This window comes from Staurois parvus, unplaced genomic scaffold, assembly GCF_062004578.1.
Source record: "Staurois parvus isolate SC_StPar_1 unplaced genomic scaffold, SC_StPar_1.0 ptg000151l, whole genome shotgun sequence".
In the NCBI taxonomy this organism is placed as follows: domain Eukaryota; kingdom Metazoa; phylum Chordata; class Amphibia; order Anura; family Ranidae; genus Staurois; species Staurois parvus.
In genome coordinates, this window is record NW_028317947.1 from 22,900,110 (window position 1) to 22,921,213 (window position 21,104).

Consider the following 21,104-nt stretch of genomic DNA (forward strand, 5'->3'; position numbering starts at 1 on the left):
AACATATAGGATTAGGGTCTGGATTAAAAGTAGCATACATACACACACACAAACAAAAACACACATATAAACATACACACATACATACTCATACACACACATATAAACATAAACACACATATAAACATACACACATACATACTCATACACACACATATAAACATACCTACATACACATGCACATATTTACATACACATACAAAAACACACAGCCTTTTTAAAAGCTGTAGTACTGTACCTGCACTCGCACTATCAGGCAGTGCACTGCAGAGAGAGGCAGAGACACCTCACCCTTCCACTGCATGTCACTGTCCTGATCAAGATTCTACTGTGTCATTGCACAGTTCAGTGGAGCATTTGGAGCTTGGTCTCATTTGAATGCCTTTCTCAATCAGGATGCCTCGGCACCCCCAACAACCTCAGACAGCACACCAGGATGCTGCAGTACCCCAATTAAATTAATGAAATGTTGAACACACTGAAGTTTCATTGACAATTACACTTCTAGTGGTGGTTACCTAGTTTGTGTCTTGGTGTAAAATCCTGTATCCCTTTTGAAATTCACTGTACCTCACAAGCATTCCTTCCTTTGCACAAGCATTCCATTTTGTACGCTTTTCTTTTGAGATGTGCACATAGACTTTGCTTCCAAAATATTTTAGATGGTTCAAATTTGAGACTTTCCCCCTCCACAGTTCATACAGAGTTTTCTAATATTACTGGTAGTCGATTTTGGAGATAGCATGCGGTCAGAATTGCCTCCCCCCCAGTATGTTGTTGGCATATTTGCATCAAACAGCATGGTTCTTCCACTCTCATAGAGTACGGTTCATTCTTTCTGCAACCCCATTTTGTTCTGGGTTGTATGGTACAGTAGTTTGAAATAATATGCCATGTTTTCTGAGAATCACCTGTGTGTTATCACCTGTATATTCAGTTCCATTGTCTTTGCACAATACACTCGCATTTTGCCAAATTCGTTGCTTCCTTGAGCCAAATACTGTTCAAGTTTCTCTGGTACATCACTCTTGTTGTCTAACAGATATAGTGTAGAATACCTGGAGTGATCATCTATAAAAGTGAGAAAATACCTCTTCTTACCTGGAGTAAATTTCCATTGAATCACAATGATCTGAATGAATTAAGTCCAGAAGTTTTTTAGCTTTGCAGTTGCTCTGCTTTGGAAAGGCTTTTCTTGCCATTTTTCCTTTTACACAGCTGGTGCATCTCATTGTTTGATCACATGGACTAATTTTTATTCCACTCGCATAATTATTATCAGTTAATTTCTTTATTATGTCAGGACTTCTGTGCCCAAGTCGTCCGTGACATATGTGAATGCAGTTTGAATGTTTTTCCTCCTTGGCAGTATTAACCACCTCATTGCAGTTCAGCTGAAACAGTTCATGTGTAATTTTAGCCTTTGCAAGCAAAATATCCCCATTTGTGATGGCATAACTGTCATCTTGGAAGGTCACTACATTGCCTTGTTTTGTGAGCTTCTTCACTGACAAAAGATTAGTTTTAAAAGCAGGGACATACAGGACATTTTTCAAAGGTAACTTTCTGGTGACACTCTAGGAAACAGGACAATAAAGAACACCGTCTCATATTCTTTCTGATTACATTATTTATCCATTCGCTGTGCTGATTATTTCTGTTTTACTCTGGTCAAGATGAATAAAGAAATTTCTGCAATTTGTCATGTGACTCGTAGCTCCTGAATTAACACATCATACCTGCAAAGATGAGGTTGAACTTTTCGACTGAAAAAATACAGTATTCATTATCTGGAAAAAAAATCAGTTTCTTCCTTCACACATTTGACCTTTTGTAGTTTAGTTTGTTATTACATTGTAGCTTTCCAGATTCTGCATTCTGCTTTTAAATGACCTTCATCTACTCATCCATAAGCTTGCCCGCAAGATATTCCAATGTGTGTTTATCACCTGCACATGCATCAAGTGCTGTGACAAGCATTTCATAACTTTCTGGTAAACCACTAAGTTGCGACATGAAAATCTTTTCTTCTCCTATACCTCTCAGGCGTTCAACCATTTCCAGGGTGTACCTTATGTAATCTTGCATATCCTGGCCTTTCAACAACTTGGTTTGGTATAGCTTTCTAATCAAATACAGTTTACTGCTGAGATTAGCTCTTTAATGCACCTTTTGTAGTCCTTCCCACATTTATTTAGCAGTTTCACACACACACACACACACACACACACACGATTTGATCATCTTCTGATCTTTCTCTATCCACTCATCTGCAGGGTTTTCTGGCTTGACATGAGTTATACATTACCATGTACCTTCACTGATTAGCAGCATGTTCATCACAAATGTCCAAGACTAATAGTTCTGGTTCGACTAATTTGCAAATGAAAGCTTTGTTGCAGCTGTGTTACTAGCCATTGTTCTGTTATTCTGTTGCAGCCTTATTTCTGTTGCTCTATCTTGCACTTCTATTTTGCTGTAGTTGGCTATGACTAGGTTTCTGGGCCCAAAACCTATTAGGAGTTAGGAGTGCTGTCTGATTTCTGAGAAGTGCAGTCTGGTTCAGGTGATGATTACAGGCTATTGACTTCTATGGGAACCGTTTATAAACTGCTTTTTATCAGTTGTGAACAGGATAAAGTCCTGACCTGAACCTAATCTAAACCTGTCCTGAACCTGATGTAAACCTAACCCGAACCGCTGAACAACTACTGTACTAGTTAGCTGTGAAACCTGAGCTTCAATCCGCACTGCGCATGTATGAATCCACACTAAGAGAAGAGGTGGGTATTGTAGACTGAGCTGCTTTTTTATTATGAAAGCTTATGGAGAAGCCATAAAAAGTAGCCCTAAGCTAGGCATTATTCACACATATATTAATTATAGGTCGGCAAACAATTATGAAATCCAGGATAAAGATTAAAGTACTCACTTTTGAATATAAAATAAAGCCATTTTCAAAACCATTGTAGCAGGTGCCAATAATAAGGCATAATGACTTTGATACTAACTGTAAATAACAGTAAATGTTTGTCAAATGAAATTTTTATTAAATGTATGTATATTTATTAAAAACATTATTGACTGGACTTACTTACAAATAACATCCTTACCGCAATGATCTAAATCTTTACCTCCCTATCTAGATCTTGTTTGCCTTTTATGTAAAACAGCCCCTGCCCTTTGATATACTGTATATGTATTTCTGTATATATACGTATGATTATTTTAGTCATGTGTATAAAGCCACATTTAACAGAGGGAAAGGAATGTTTTTTTACAGTTTGAACCCAAAATATAATCAGTTAACCAAAGATACATATTGCCGACATTTTTACTTTGCTGCTTTATGCTCCCCAAGTTTTCTTTTTACTTTGTTGTTTCTTTAAAGGTCTTTCAAGTCAGTTGAAAACTAGCTAAAGGATGGTATTCAGAGAGTAGTGGTTAATGATTCATACTCTGAATGGTCTAGGGTTGTCAGTGGTGTACCCCAAGGTTCAGTGTTGGGACCTTACTTTTTAATATATTTATATACAATACAGGGTCTGATTTAAAAGGAAAGGTAATTTTGATTAACATTCAACTACAGTATGACTTATTTATCAGTTCTAAAGCCTATACTATTTTTTTATTTGCTATTTTTTCCCAAGAGAGTGGCGTTACCCTTTAACTGTCCATTCCAAAGCCAAGAACAAAACCTATAAGTGGTATGTCACTGCAACTGCAACAGAGATAAATTAAGTCTCCTTCCCAGCCAGACAAGGGGTGTGTTGTTTGGCACAACTGTGTAAATCTCAGGACTGGATGAATAGAAATACAATTCTTTGCCAAGTAAACAGCTCCCTATATATTTCATTTGTGTACTTATCTGTTTGCCTGGAGTTCAGCTTTAACATTTCTGCACCTACCTAAATTACATCAGAAAAGACCACCTGTCTTCTTTTTCTATGACTGCTGCAAATTCTCTATGCATGCTATCTGCATTCCCAGACTGTTTTATTTTACTGTAAACTCAACCCATATATTGCAAAATATTTACTATTTTCTCATCTATTGTTTCATTTTAGGTGAGTTACAATTTGTACAGCCTTACACTGTATGTTTATATTGTGATTTCCCCAAAATGTAATGCCCTGCAGAAAATGCTGCTGCTATATACAAAATAATGATAATCAAAGCAGGGGTTAAATATTAAGCCAGGTATTTGTGGCCTTCTCTGCCTCCTTCCAACCTAGCTCTCCTAACTCAGAACCTCTAAGGAATATTCTTGCAAGGTGATGGATTTGCTGCCTAATCAAAAAGGACTTCATTCTTCTAATTAGCTGCCCCGATAAATGGGAAAACAGAAGAGAGGAGCCCCCAGCTCTGCTTCTTGAGCATTTACGCATGTAATTGGTGCATCCCTATTAATCGTTATTATGCCAGGTGGGTCTACCTGGAGATATCCACCTCAGAGTTCCTCATAACTGTACATGTCCTCATAACTGTATATATATAATATTTAATTGATAGCACTACACAGATAATGAACATTAGAACAATAGAACATTAAACAAATACCTACACCAACAAATATACCTTAAAGGATAAGGTCACTTTTTGGAACATGTTACATGTTAAACCTGTATTTATGTTCCAGTTCCTGACACCTCTCCCCCCAATCCCCTCCTCAGTGTGCAAGAGATATTCTCTCTGCACCCACTGTCACATTCAGGCCATCTATTTCATTCACAGCTTCCTACAAGTACCATCTGCCACCACAGCAGATGGCTTGTTGCTCTGAATGAAATGCACAGAGCTTTCTTGTAGTTCATTCACAAACCCTGCAGCTTTCAAACTGACAGTCTGTATGGAGACACGGGCTGAAAGCTGCAGGGCTTGTCTGCAGGAGCCTGACATTGCACGCCTGATCCACTTATCAGGGGTGCAATGCTTCCCAGGCTCCTGCAGGAAACAATAGGAAATGCACATTTCTTTCTGTTAAAAATATGTGCATTTATTTATTTTTTTTCTAAAGGTGAACTTATCCTCTGTCATTGGCAAACAAAAATGTCAATGGCTAACCAGGCATAATCCTCCCACTCCTATCATGCTTTAGATTTTATATTAAAGCAGTATTAAAGGAGGCAGTATGGCCAAAGCTCTTTTTGGCTATACTTTCCTATGGATTACAGGAATGTAGTTCATTCTGCACTCCTGTGACCCGTTTTCAGCAGACAGTGAGCTAAAGCTGACATAACTCAGCAGTTGGGATCCACGCAGATGCCTGGATCCGAAGCTGACAGCCTGAACGAGCCGCTGTCCCCCCCCCCCCCAACCGACGCTGGAGAGGCAGAGCAGAAAGCCGGGCTCTCTGCTCACTGAAGACTGAGAACTGTGCAATTGGCGGTCTTTGTTCGTTCAATTCTCAGTCTTCGAAGCAGCAGGGGACAGATGCAGCATCCATCTAGGTAAGTATAGTTTTTCATTTTGTTCATTCCGAACTTCTCCTTTAGGAGCGAATCACAAACTCAGAGGAGTGGGACCCATAGTGAACACCAAGAAACAGATTTTATTGTAAATACAAAAATCCTGTTTTAATTTTCGTCTATTAACCACTTCTTGACCGAGCTATAGCCGAATGATGGCTACAGTGCAGTCATCCACTTCTGAGAAGGCGTAATATGACGTGCTCCCAGAACGCGCCCCCAGCCGTACGCACCCGCCGCTTTCTGTGATCTCTGTGTCCTTTGGACACAGTTGATTACATGACATAGTAAAAGGCCAATCACAGCGGCCTTTTACCACATGATCAGCTGTGTCCAATCATGTAAATGCTTGTAAACACACTTGCTGGTTATCGGCAGTACTTTCCTCACACTGTCACACGCTGCACTTTTTTGTGTGTAAAAAATGCTAAAAAATGCAGTGGAAAAACGTGGCTAAACGCTAATGCAAAAACGCTAAAAAATGCTGTGACTTTACACAGCTAATGCTACAAGCGTTATTAAAACACCCAGTGTACATGGAGTCTTGCGGTAACTAAATTTGACCAGAATATAGTAAAGGCCTGTCCATACAGCTGAATATATAATCTCACTTGACTGACATGAAAGAATCATTTTGTGCTATTTATTCCTATCTCTTGGTTCACTCTTACAAAAACGATTTCCATTAAACATGTAAAGCCTCAGGGAGAGACCTGAAGCTTATGAAAGGCTTATGATTTAAACAAAAAAAAAGATATAATACACACAGTACTACAGTAGAATATTAGATTTAAAACTTTTCCATTAAGTGAAACAATTTGTGAAAATTCTTAAGTATCATTGACAGACACTAAATATGTATGACATTCATTTGTAGAATGAAATGAGTTTATCAATGTGAAAGACCTGAAGCAATGGCTAAGTATGTTCTTCTCCACCATCCATCTGCATCAGCAACACATTAATCAATATGGCTGCGTTTAGCTCAGCATCCACAAACAAGCACAGAACAGGCAAATGAAATGGCTAAATTGGCCCTAGTATGTGTATGTATGAATGTGAGTTAGGGACCTTAGATTGTAAGTTCCTTGAGGACATGGACTGATGTGAATGTACATTATATATGTAAAGCATTACGTAACATGATAACGCTTATATGACCTGTAAATAAATAAACACAGAGCTTCAAATTGTGACAAATATAAAAGGTGAAAAAAATTGTAGCTGCACCCACTCACCAACCCACTGATGGCAGCAGACAGACTTCCATTCCACGTATTTTCGTTTCTTGTTTTATTGGCTGAGTTATCCAGGGGAGAAAGGAATAGGAATAGCACAAAATATGCAAAAAAAATAGCAGCAAAAATCCCCTCTGTTCAGTAGTATCTTGTAGTATCGAAAATTGTTATCACAGACTAATTCAGATTCAGTAGGCCAGATGGACAGCTACCTTTAGAGCTTATTAACACAAGAAACATTGAGATTGTGCTTGGCAGTCTTTCCCAATGTAGTCTAATGCTTCGACAAGGCAAATTGCCTTGTTTCCCATTGTACCAGTATTATACAGTACCAGTTGCAATGGTGTGTGCCGCAGTGAATAGAAAATATTGAAATGTAATTTTGCCATTTCAATACAGTTAAGACAAAAAAGAAAAGCTAAACAGCGGGACACTCTGAACACAACGCAGACCAGTGGCCAAAAAATGCGGATCTGGTGTGAACAAGCCATTAAGTATCTTCACCAGCTCTCAATGACTAGTAGTGGACCTTTAACCCAAGACTGGATCTTTTCTATAGTGGAATCTTTAGGCTGAGACTGGGAAATAACTAGACATAACCCCTATTCAGCTTCTCAGTAAGCCTGAGAAGCATGAACTAGACCTCTATGGACTCACATTCTCCCAGGCAGCAGGGCCGAGAGGGAAGACTGGTCTCTTGCACACACATACTCTCCAGGTGAAGCCAGGGAAGGGAGGACCTTTTAAAAGGTCTACCTAAATATGAATTGAACAAGCCCACCTCACTGGCATAACATTCTCAGGGCTCATTCACACCCTTGTGCAGACCTCAGTTTTTCTGCATGCGTTCTGCAAGGGCACAACAAATTCAATTGTTCTCTATGTGGCCTAGCAACACATGCAGATTTTTTTCTGCACAGGAATCTGTACCGTATATAAAACTCAAGAAGGAGCACATAAAAACTGATCCAAACTTATGTTTCTGCAAGTGAAATCTGCGTGTCAGTTTCCATCAGTTTTTCTGCATGTATTGTGTGAATGAGGCCTCAGTCTCTGACCAGGGTAAAATAAATATCCATAACATAAACCATTTTATCTTCTTACTCTGTCTACTGGAGAACATTATTCAGAAGCAGGCAGAAGCAAACGCTGTCCTTAGGTTTAGGAGACACAAAACAAACTCAGCATAAACAGAGCTCGGGCTGACTACAGCCAAGCTGCCATTAATAACTAAAGGTCAGGGCAGGGTCTGAATCACTTGAATCAAGGATCACAGTATGAGCTTACTGCAAGTCCTCCTTTAAAAAAAACAAACTAAAGACAGCAATCATACTTATTTATGTATTTATTTTAACAGTTAACAATCATATTTATTTAAAAAAGTAGCAAAAGGACCAACAATTTTTTTTTGTTTTGTTTTTTAATTTTAGTTAAGTAAATAGAAAGCTAATCAAAATGTGTATTTTTCCTATTTAACTCCCACAGGAAAAAGACATTGTATACTATACTTATTTACAGTACTAGAGTAAATGTAAAGGATCACATTATGAACTTGGAAATATAACAAAATGACCAAAAACCATGACAGCCTCTCTATACCATATAACTTAAGGCACTTCTAACAGACATACTGAGAAGTAGTACAATTTTACTCTTCGTCAAATTACATCTGCTAAAAGGGAATACCCACCTTTCTGAACTATGATGCTTCTTTTCTTTAAAAATCCTTTATGTTGGCCTTCACACATTTTATCAGCACTGATTGTAATCTGAAAAAGAACTTCTAAATCCTTTTGATAAAATATCCCCCACACTGTCCTATCTAATCAATCAACACTTTTTATAATCCTTATAAAAGTAGCTGTGATTAAATAAACCTGATAGACCTGATGAAGTCTTTTGATGAAATGCCTAGAGCGAGGTCAAACAAGTGATGCCGTTGCGCTGTTTCACGGTATCTACCCCGAGTGTAAAGCTGGCCATACATTGTTCAAAATTCATCTGTTTCAGCAGAAACAGATGATCAGACGATCAACGTCTGTCGAAGAGACTTGTAAAATTTTCCTCAATCAGAGATCTCAGCAAATCAGCTGTGGCTTCTGATCAGTGTATTCTGACAGGTTCAGAATACATTGTTCAGGTGGGGGGTTCCTCTATTCACCTTGTTTTTGTCCAGTGGGCTGATTGAAAAAAATAACCGTGTATGGCAAGGTGAGCGTAGAATTTATCACTAATAGAGTTCAAGGTGGCCAGATATTTTGTGTTGTGGTGAGACTATGCAGATGACAGTCTTTCCAGACTTAAACTCAATACAACTCCAATATGTTATATTGAGTTTAATTGCACTTTCAAGGGTGAAAGTTAGATCTTATATGTTAGAGGGTGTAAATGAATTATATTTTTGTGTTTGATACCTTAGTTTTAGATTTATAGTCTTTCCAGACTTGCATAGTGCTCTGTTTACTTATGTAATGTAAGCACTACTGTGTTTTTAATTTTTTTTATAAAGCAGCTTTAAACTTTTTGATTGTATTTTATGTTCATATCCTTTCCACATGTATAAAGATGGAGTTGGAATAATGGCAAAGCGATCCTGTATGAAATAAATCGAGTATTCCAATCCAAATGTTTCTTTCCTTGGCCCAGTTTAGACCAATGTAAGTATGTATATCTCATACCTGTTGGTTCATAGGGGAAGAATACAATCACTGTAGTAGTCAGCACTACTACAGTGACAGCTGCAATTTTTGGAGTCCTGTGCCACTCGCTAGGCACTGCCGCCATTCTCAGAATGCTTTACATTTTTTTTAAATGAACGCAAAATGCTCTCTGACCAGAGGAGGTAGCAGGGAAGGGTGGTGAAGCATGCTGCTATGGAGTGACAACTATACTTTTTCTTACAAATCCAAACATCTTAAAATAATGTAGCACAAATGTTTACTATTAACAGGTACAGAAATGCATTCAGAGGGTTAACACTTGGCTCAGTTACAAGATGGTATGCTTACAAAACAATGCATTTACATTGACTGTGTTTTTACATTATTGTCATCTATAGGTGCCCATACAGAGGACAATTATTGGCTTAGAGAAGTTGTGTCAGACCTTCTCTGCCAAAAATTGGCCCGTGTATGAGTGGTCCTCTACCTCTATGATTGACAGATATTCTACATTCAGCCAGAATGGAAGATGGAGTTGCAGCATTGGTGCTGGCCTATGGTTTTTTAGCATTTGGTTTTGTTGCACTCTACACCGTATACGTAAGATTTTGCTTTTATCATGGATGGCCAGTTCAGCTGCAAAACAGGCCTCCTGTCCAAAAGGAGACCTGATGGGTGGCCCATTCTGTCTTAAAATGACCAGCCTACATTTTATTATTACAGGGCAAGTACAAAAGTAATGATATTTCTACGAAGAACATTTTAATGTCTCTCATTGTTTAGTAACCACTGTTAAGCTGGAAAACTGCTTGGACAAACTTAAGATGAAAGTATGAAATGGTCATTGCCTATTTCATGTGACTATTTAATGCATATGTCTACCTATAGACACCATTGCCCAAGAAAACACTGGAGGACATTTATCAATCAAGTTGCAGCCGATGCATACATGTGCCACAGTTAGCTAATCTGTCATAGAACTGCAAGAAATGTATTATAATGTCATATTTCAAGTATTAATTGTGTTGTATTCTTTTGCGACCATTGTTTCATTGGATTATGTGGAAGTGTGGTCGATTTGCCTATTTATACAGTGAACCAGTGCAGCGCTACAAGCCGAACACAGCCTGAATCCAAATTTTTAAAAAAGAAAAATAAATAAATATTAGAAGTCCAAAAATGTCTTCTTTATGGTTCTTTCTTCCTTCGACAATCCACAAGTGCTTCAAACACAAAAGTGCAAAATTCCACCACCAGATGTCTGCTCACCTCCAGCAGTGTGACCTCAAATAATACTATGTTTGGTCTAACTGCACTTTTGGTCCCACATTGGACACTGAAGATCAACTTGATGGATTTCAATTGTAGTTCACACCTTGTCTGGTGAGTAAGAGTTAGAGAAAGAGACCTGTCTGGGTGCTGCACATGTGCTAGAAGCTGCCAAACAACCAGAATTGGACTGTGCTAACCTTGGGGAGTGGAGAGTGCAGACAAAATTCCCTCCAGTGTACAGATGCTTCTTCATTGCCCAACCAGTAGACAAGGGTGAGGATGGTGAAAAGCAAGAGAAACTTATTTCACCTTTTTTCCTGCCATTACCCATAGGATGGTGTTGGTGAGAGTTGTATTCCCAAAAGGCTGTGAACTACAGTTGAAATCCATCAAGTTGATCTTCAGTGTCCAAGGTGGGACCAAAAGTGCAGTTAGACCAAATGTAGTATTATGTGAGGTCACACTGCTGGAGGTGAACTGACATCTGGTGGTGGAATTTTGCACGTTTCTGTTTGAAGCATTTGGTGGTTGTAGAACGAAGAAAGCCCCATGAAGACATTTTTGGACTTATTTCTAACATTTATCTATTTATTTATTTATTTATTTTATTTTTTAATAATTTTGGATTCAGGCTGTGTTCGGCTTGTAGCTCTGCACTGGTTCACTGTATATATTCGTTTTGCATTACATGGGATAAGGGCAGGGGTGGACTGACCATTTGGAAACTCGGCGCTGCCAGAGGGCCTGGGGTCAGTAGGGGGCCCCATGAGATGCCCATGGTACCTTTTTCATAGGCTTTTTTGAGTTTGGGCAAGGACACAGGGGCCCCATGATCCCCTATTGCCTGGGGGCCCCATGAGTTGTCAGTCCGCCTCTGGATAAGGGTTGTGTGCTAAAGCGGCTACTTAACTGCTTATGGTATGTTTCTTTATCACTAAGAGTAAGTTTGTGGTTGATCCATAGAAGATTTATTTATTTATTAGATTTGCCTATTTGTCACAATTTTCTTAAAATAGCTCTCAGAAAAGTATTTAAAGGAGAAGGGTTGGATTACAAAAAAAAAAACAAAAAAAAAACACATACTTACCTACCTTCTGCAGCATCGGTGCAATGCCAAAACTTGCAGACATTCGCAGATTGATCGTAGACAGTTACAAACCAGGAATTGGTGCAGCACTTGTAAACCTTCAGCCGCAAAAGTTGGAATAGGAACTGAGAATGGTTTGCACGCATTTTCCTCTACCAGCTCTCCCGTCCCACCAGAGACCCCAGTACGGATGTGGCCAGTCACATCAGGTGCATTAGACAGAGTGAGTGGAACTTCCGTTGTTTTTCACCCTCTGTGATGCCAGAAACCGATACGACAAGGATTTTGTCACCTCAGATTTCAGTTTGTTTGTTTGTTTAAAAGTCTCTATGAGCTTGTACAGAATCTGATCAAACCAATCTCATTTTGATCAGATGCTTTGGAGGGAAAAGGAGAGATATGGAGATATCCCCATAAAGCGGACCAGTAACGGCCCATGCTACTGTATTACAAGGGATGTTGTTCATCCCTTGTGATAGCAATAAAGTTCAATATAAAAAAAAAAGAAAGGTACAGTGCAAAAAAAAAGTAAATAAAATAAATAAATAATAAACTGTACAAAAATATTTTTACAGCATCCCCTCCCCCTCATGCACAAATGTGAACCCGCATGTAGAACCCGCACACATATGTAAATGTTGATCGCACCACACATGTGAGGTATCATCACAAATGGCAGAGTGAGAGCAATAATTTTAGCACCAGACTATCTGTGTAGCTCAAAACTGGTAACCTGTAAAGGCTTTTAAAATGTCACCTTTGGAGGTTTTTAGGTGCCGTAGTTTGTCGCTATTCCACGGGCATGCACAATTGTAAAACACAACATATTAGGTATCTATGCACTTGGCGTAACAACATCTTTAATATTTTACAAAACATGTGCATTAAATTGTGTTTGTGTGCACTAAAATTAATAAAAGTAAATTTTTTCCTGAAAATTTGCATTTAATAAACTGCTGTGCAAATATTGTGCGACATAAAAAATTGCAACAAGGACCATTTTATTCTCCAGGGTCTTTGCTTAAAAATATATAATTCTGGGAGGTTCTAAGTAATTTTCTACAAAAAAATGCTGATTTTTACATGTATGAGAGAAATGTTGGAAATGGCCCAGACTGGAGATGGTTAAATATGCATTTTCAGGTAACCAGCACGTGAATGTTTCTGACATAACCAGTGGTCATGCCTCCACAACCATCCTCTAAAGCTCATAACCACCTTTAATAAATGTCCAAGGTCCCAACAGCATATTCTGCATGCCCCAGTTTATGGCAGGTAATACGAAATAAATATACACATGGGATACATTTATCATAAATTCCTGTAATTTGTGCAGACATATTTTTGATGTAGGCATGATTTCTGATGCAAATTACAGTAGGAAGCTATGAAGGTCAAGCCGTTAAAATTGTAAATAAGGCACCGTGCATCAAAAGAGATGCAGTTCTGTCACAATTCACATACATTTCCTACATTAGCTGCTGTAGAAAAAGAAGGCAATATTTGAAGTGATATACTTAACCACCTCCAAATATCCATATTGTAAATCACTCCAAAAAATATGCATGGGTAGCAAGTGCTCCCGATAGTGGCTTTGAACTGAGCTGTTGGATGGCTCAGTACCTTGTGATCACTGTAATGACCAATCAGAGCAATCACAAATATAAACACTATAGTGTTTACATCAGAGAGCTCACCTCTTCCTGTCATAATAGAGAAAGGGAAGAAGTAGCTATTCATGAAAGACAATGAATGAATGAAACTGATGATTCATGGTGATGGGTATTAAAGTATTACTAAACCCAGGATCCTGCATTCACTATATCTGGTCTCCAGCAGTTCACAGAACAGGGAAATGTAATTATTTTAGTAAATATAAACTGCTAAATACCTTTTCTCATCACCAGTATATAGCAGCCTAGTGACTTCTATCAGTGTCCAGCTGAGCACTGGTTAAAGCTTGTAGGAGAAATTTTCATTCTGCTCTAGGAGGATGCAGGATCCCTGACCCCTCTCTGGACAGTGCTGATTGGCCCTGTGCTGATCACATGCACTCGCCCAAGAAAAGAAAAAAACCTCTCTAGCAATACACAGCAAACTGAGCATGTACAGAGTGACTCCAGACGATATGTCTTATCAGGAGATAAGGGAGGGCACTGGAAGAAGGGGAGGATCAGAGAAGTCAGGATCAAACAACATTTTTAGAAAATGCAGAGGATTAACCCCTTAGGCTCCACAGTGAGTATAACAAGCATGCTTTACTGCATATACAGACTGATTTTACTCTCGTGGGTTTAGTAACACTTGAATAGACTATGGGATCATTTTTAACCCCTCCACCTCTACTAAGCACACCTAATGCATGTTTACACGTGTAAAGTGTTTTCTCTGCTAAAACTCTGCTGCTCTTGGATGCACTGGTAGTGGGGGGTTTTTCCCTGCCTCTAAACTCTCCTGCCAGTAAACGCCTCTAAAAGTTTATGTGTGCTTGGACACATATGCTAACATGCAGGGGAATTTAGGGACAGGAAAAAAAAGCCCCTAGGAGCAACTGTAAAAACTTCCAGTGTTCTAGTGAGGCCTAAAAGTTCATTTTCTTTATAAAACAGCCATAACCGAGTAGGAAAGCCTTGTGATACCTTCTGATCTGCAGCTATCTGTCAATTTCATACTTTATTGGGTATGGATAAAACTACTGGCACTGAAAACACAAAATGTGTAACTGTACTTCTGAAGGATCAAGCATCTCACCCCCCTCTTCCCATCCCATTGTCGATTCCCAAAACACCTAGCATTCTTCTCCCAGAATTCATGGTATTCTGTGAATAGGCAGGGGAGATCCTGTCATTCATCTGCTCTCCTCCATTCACAAAACACCTTGCATTCAGAAGAATAGAAGTTTTGTGAATGGATGAAGGGACAGGAGGGGAGGGAAAGTGGTGCGATCCTTCACAGTTGCAGCCACTACTCTTAGCCACCACCGAGCTGCAAATCACTATGGGGAGTATTTTGTCTCATTACAGGGAGAATTTTAACAATAATCTCCAGCCAGCAGAACATACATACTTTATTACAGGTATTCTCAATCTGTTGCAGTTGTGCATAGTAGCCAATCAGCTGTTAACTTTAGCTTGCTTAAATAATGATTTCTATGCAGAGCTGCACCAGATTTTGCAGGCTCTGATCTTGGTAAATTCCCCCTTCCCCCCCATGGTGTAGGAAAAGTAGAAAGTGATAAAAAGGTTCATAAAAGAAAATGACTGACAGTAGCTATCTATTGAAAATTAGAGAATGTCATGTATAAAGGAGGAATTCTGTAAATAAAAATACAGAAACAACAAGAAGATACATGTTGATAACCTCCAATTTTTACCCACATCACTATTAAAGCAGAGCTCCACCCAAAAGGGGAAGCTCTGCTTTAAGGACTGGTCCCCTGCTCCCCGTTAAGGATTGGCACCTGTGGTCGCCTTGGCAATCAGAAGTGGAAATTGTCCTCCCCCCTCTGTCCTCGTAGTCTTCTGGGACATGTGACAGGTCCTAGAAGACTATGGAATCATTCAGAAAGCGCAGCACTGCTTGCGCATGCGCAGTGAGCACCTGTGAAGCTGCAAGCTAAGAGAGTCGGGTGCTAACACTGAAGATGCTGGCACCGGGAACACAGGACGGCCAGTGAAACAGGCTGCAGGGAAGACACCACGGGATTGTGGTATAGGTGAGTTTCTGTTTTATAAAAGTCAGCAGCTACAGTTTATGTAGCTGCTAACTTTTATTTTTTTACAGTTTCACTGGAACTCCGCTTTAAATTGAACAAAAGCTTTTGTGAGCGAGACTCATGAGTCATTTTCCCCTTAATTGTTGATATTTGTGAGTCGAAAAATAGTATAATTATCTTCTTCCTATTTTTGAATATGAGATAGTAATGTAAACATGGAAGGGTTTAATACAGAGCAGATTGTCCCGAAGGAGATACGCTGTTCGAGTGAAGTATAAATACCACCATGGCCTATGTTTGCTGAACGTCTTTGACATTCATTTGTGCTGGATTACTTGGTGAAATTAATGCATAAATGGCTAATATGACCCATGATTTATAAACTATGTAAGGACTACATCCATGAGATTAGTAGAATTATTGATTTAGTTCAATATATACACGGTCTGCTGTGGCTTCAATAGTGCTATAACTTCTTCATTATTATGAGGTGCAATACTGTCTGGACATTGGTAGATATACAGTTTAAACAGCTGGGGCTTTATCTGCCTTTTACGGCTTTAATAGCTCAACTTTAACTCATGTGTTCAAAACACTAACAGAAGGTTAAGATATACCTTGACCTATATGCTCTTGACGATTTATGGGCTTAAATGCTTCCCTGCGTTTTTCCCTGACCTTACAGATGTATGATGTACATGGAACAAAGGACTGACTATACCACTTGGGATGTGCCAAGTCTTCACCACTGAGCTTCAATATTGATGCCTGTCAAGCACAGCTAATGCTCCCTTTTAGCTTTTGCTTTGCACGTTTTTTTAACCACTTCAGGAATTTGTCATGCAAAATGTAATAGTCCTCCTTATCTGTTGTTGTTATTGCTTTTACATGCATTTGTGCTTTTGGTTTAATTCTTTTTTTGCAGTTATTATTATTATACAGGACTTATATAGCGCCAACAGTTTCCTCAGTGCTTTACATTATGGAGGGAGACAGTACAGCAACAATACAGTTCAATACAAGAGGGATTAGAGGGCCCTGCTCCTCGGAGCTTACAATCTAGGAGGGAGGGGATAGTGGTACAAGAGGTAATTAGCTGTGGGGGATGGAGTGGTAGGAGGAGTAGTGGATTCCAGTATTAGCTGGGGGCGGGGTAGGTTTCCCTGAAGAGATGGGTTTTCAGAGTGCGCCTAAAGGTGAGCAGAGTAGGCGATTGTCAGACACCACCTGGTGGTACCTCTCGCAATCCACAGGACAGGATTCCCCAGAGCTCTGAGTCTAAGTCCCAGTCTGCTTGTTCACCAGGGCCCCTGATGGTGGGGATGGACTTGGAGCAGACAGTGATCAGGTCGCGGCCCCTGAGTACACCCGCCTGTGGTAGAGGGATCCGCCAGAGGTATACACTGGTAGAGAGCCTGACGTGAAGAGGGGGATAGGCCTGAGCAGTGGTGACCAGATCCGTGCAGGACGGATGGATGGCAGGGTAACAAGCGTGGTCAGACAGGCCCGGTCGGTTACAGTGGGGACAGCACGGTACAAAGCAGCAGGCAAAGAGTAGTCAGGTCACTCGCCGTGTTCGGTAACAGGAGTTCAGATCAACAGGGATATCCAGGTGAGTAGTCAAACGAGCCAGGGATCAGAGCAGGAGATAGTCAGCAAAGGTCAGGATCAAGCAGGGTCGGCAACAAATCAATCAACAGGTACACAGGTGCGGGAACAGGGTAATAGGACCATACGGCAACTAGTGTCTGTGCAGTGTAGGTTTAAGTAGTGCGCCCTGCGCTGTCATTGGTGCCAGGCGCGCGTCCGCAATCGTGAGTGTGCATGCGCGGCCGCAGCTGCCTAGATCCTAGCGCCTGCTGATTAGAGCGCATTGGCGTTCTGCGCATGCGCAGACCCGTGCGCATGATTGCTGACAGCGATAGTTTGATAGCTTGGGGTAGGGAGTTCCAGAGGATGGGTGAAGCCCTTGAGAAATCCTGGAGACGAGCATGCAATACCTGTATTAGCCTAGTTTTGGAGGGAACCAAGAACTGGCCATTTCCACTATACACTTTATAACCTATATATTTTTAAGGGTTGGCACTGGTGAATTTTGACCTTCTAGATCAAGTTTTTAGACCTTTTTTAACTACATACAGTATTTAGCTGTTAGGTTTTTTTTCTTATATTTAGGTTTAGGTTATCTAGGACTTTAGGTTTTCTTAGAATTTTGGTCACATACTGTCATAGCATTTATACCATTTACATTTGGTTTCATCCGGGGGATATGGGGATACATTATAAACTGAGAATTTTATATTGGGGTTGGGAATAATGGTACAGTCATTTGAATAAAGTTGTTTGTTACTTTAGCAATCTTTCTTGATTTTTGGAATTTTTGGTACAAGGATGGTTAAGTTCCTATTTGTATGGTTTAGACAGTTTTTTTGAGGAACACTGAAGCTTCACATATTATTGTCCCTTGAATTAGTATCCTGATGGCAAGGTTGTGGTTTTTCCCCTCATTTTTGTGACGATTTGTTGTTTTGTTTTTATATGGGATTTCTACTTGAGCTATTGATCCCCTGTGTACAGTAATGTAAATATGTCTTATTATATATGATCTTTTACAAACAAAGATCAGAGGCTTAGAAACTCTATTCTAATTTTTTCTATTATATTATTATTATTTTATAATTGGGTAGTCAAGGTAAATTCTGGAGCATTATTATATGTAGTATTCAATAAGGGAACAGAATTAAGCATTCGCCATAAATAGATGCATGTGCAGTATACAGGTAAGTCGGGTAAATGTGATGTTATACCAATATAATTTTTAAGTTCAATGATTTTTATTTATTTTCATCAAATGCAAGGAAAAGAAACACACAAATTCGGTGCTCTGCCCAACAGAGACTGAGCATGGAAATGGACCCATGATCCCACAGCACACATGCAGTACACAAACTTCTTACAATGTTTTAAAAAAAAAAGCATAATGATGATAAACCAACATAACATATTATTCAAATACTATGGGTTGCAAAGAAACAAGTAACATCACCTCGCTCAGTGCACCAGATAGTGGGTGTCATAGGGCTTACAAACTGTAATCTAAGCATAAATTCTAATACAGCTGCAAAATTCCCATACAGGTATCAGGGCTGCCAAAATACTACAACACAAAATCAGTTATGGGAAAAAGGAAAGAGCCAAAAAGACAAGGGCTAAAAGAAGAAAAAGGGAGAAAAGAAGGAAGAAAAGAAAAACAACCTTGGATCTTCGATGAAGAAATGGAATAGTCGCCTGAGAAGTCATTGGCACCTTGACATAAGTTGCCCACGGTTTCCACGTGAGCACAAACTTCCTTTGTTTATCATTAACAATACTTGCTATTTTTTCATGACGCATAATCGAGGAAATCTTGTTTCATCTGTTGAAGAGACACTGAGAGTGTTTTCCAAGTACCAGCAACTGTAATTTTAGCGATTAAGAAAACAAAAAAGACTAGCCGTCGAGTAGGACGGGGCATTCCCGGTGGTAATTCATTCAAAAATGCTAATTTATAGATAGAGATACTGGTTGCTTGATGGAACAAGGAGAACACCCTGTTCCAGAAGCCCATAATTCTTAGATGCTCCACCATATATGAAGCATTGAGCACAACATCCAGCACCCTCTAATACACTCTGGAGATTAATTCAGATATATCCTACCTAGGTGAGAGGGGAACAACATTGAGTCAGAACCTTAAGATTGGCTTCTATCAAGGAGACATTTAGAATCCCCTTGCAGGAGGCTTGTGCTCGGGAATATCAGGATTCCTGCTCGAAATCGAAAGCAAGGTCCCTCTCCTACGCCAATATGTATGGTTGTTTTTGGGGGCAGGTATGCTATAGCTCATATATCATAGAGATACCGCCCCTCGAACCCTGACCTCTGGTACACCATTTTTCATAGGCCATCAAGGAAGGGGGAATCAAATGAATGAGATAGAAATAGAATGTATTATATGGGAAATTTGATAAAAACCAAACTGTTTGGTCAGGGGCATCTCCAGATTAATTGTGCAGTGGGAAAGACTAAAGAGACCTCTGTGGGTGCAAAATTGTTGAATGCGAAAGAACCCCTTATCATTCCACCATTTAAATGCTCTGATGTCCATACCTGACAGGAAGTTGGGATTGTTAAATAAATGGAAAAGCGGATTAAAATCCGACACCAGCGATTGTATTGTATTGGATGGCACCATTGAGTGAGACAATGTTGGTGCCATCCAATACAATTTTTAAAGCTATTGTTTGAGCTACACAGCTGTGCTCAAAAGTTTGCATACCCTGACAGAAATTGTGAAATTTTGGCATTGTTATTGAAAATATGACTGATGGCCCTGATCAAAAGTTTCCATCCCCTGGAATGTTTGGCCTTGGTACAGACAAAGACACACAAAGGATAAAATGGCAATTAAAGGTTAATTTCCCTTTTTAAATTGCAATTAGTGTTTATGTATAAATTATCAATGAGTTTTGTTAGTTCTCATGTGGATGCATTGAGCAGGCTCGATACTGAGCCATGGGGAGCAGAAAAGGACTGTCAAAAGACCTGCGTAACAAGATAATGGAACTTTATAAAGATGTAAATGGATATAAAAAGATATCCAAAGCCTTGAATATGCCAGTAAGTACTGTTCAATCGCTTATTAAGATGGGAAATATTGCAGCAAAGCTGATATCACATTAACTTTTAATTGGCTGTTCATTTTCATCTTGTTATTTTTTAATGAAGTTGTGCTTTATGTATAAAAGCAAAGTAATACGGAATAAGTGGAGCTTGAAAAGTATTATTACAAAACTTATGAGGGAAGATCACAGCCTAGCACAGGCAATAATCATACAATACATATGATACAAATGAATGATGGAATATACACATTACACTAACAAAAGCAGATCAAAAAATAAATGAAAGCTTTACATTGTCTTACAAATCTGTAAATGATGCTTTGCACAAATTGTACAAGTAAGACACTTAATTAAGTAGGCCTGAAAGTCATGGATGTGAAAGTAGCCTAATGGGGAGCAAGGGAACATGACATTCCATGTTCTTACTCTGCTGCAGGTCACACATACAATAGCTTTATTCAAAGAGTTCCATTAGAGACACAATTAAAATGCTTCACAATAACCTCAACCCAATTAATAAAAGGCTCTAGCAGCATCTTACCACAGAGCCTGGCTGTGTCCCATGACCAGACACGTGATTTGTAGATTTTAATATAGTCTACAAATATTCATCATTGTACACTTTCTGGGCATATGTCCAGCCTGGACGTGGTTCATAAAAGTGGAAGCAACCCTATTAAGTGTCAAAGACAAAGCTGCTGGCTACCAACTATGCTTCCAGCATACACAAGCACAATTTCTAGGCAGTTCAATGCAATGCTCTCTTACTGGAATTAATGTTCACAATAAACAGTTAAATGCTGCACATTTCATTACAACTGCACATGGAGGAATTGTAGCTGCATACTGCATAACATAACATACACGCACATATCATACAAAGCTGGCAGTGCAGGCAGGGAGCCTTGTCTGCCAATGAAAGCTATAGTCCACTATATTGTATCAACAACACATCTACTGAACAGCACTAATGAAGTGTGGTAACCTAGAATATTCAGTG

The 21,104-nt window shown here is 39.4% G+C and overlaps 1 protein-coding gene across 4 annotated transcripts in view; it reads left to right on the forward strand.

The window, feature by feature from the left end:
• The window catches only part of CRHR1 (corticotropin releasing hormone receptor 1), a 183,698-nt gene that overhangs the window by 38,092 nt on the left and 124,502 nt on the right, over nt 1-21,104 (forward strand). Inside the window, exon 3 of one of the 4 annotated variants that reach the window (XM_089674642.1) lies at nt 18,578-18,774. The exons of the other annotated variants lie outside the window; for them this stretch is intronic. The gene's annotated coding sequence lies outside the window, so the exon portion shown is untranslated. The remainder of the gene's footprint in view (nt 1-18,577; nt 18,775-21,104) is intronic. 4 annotated transcript variants of the gene reach the window in all.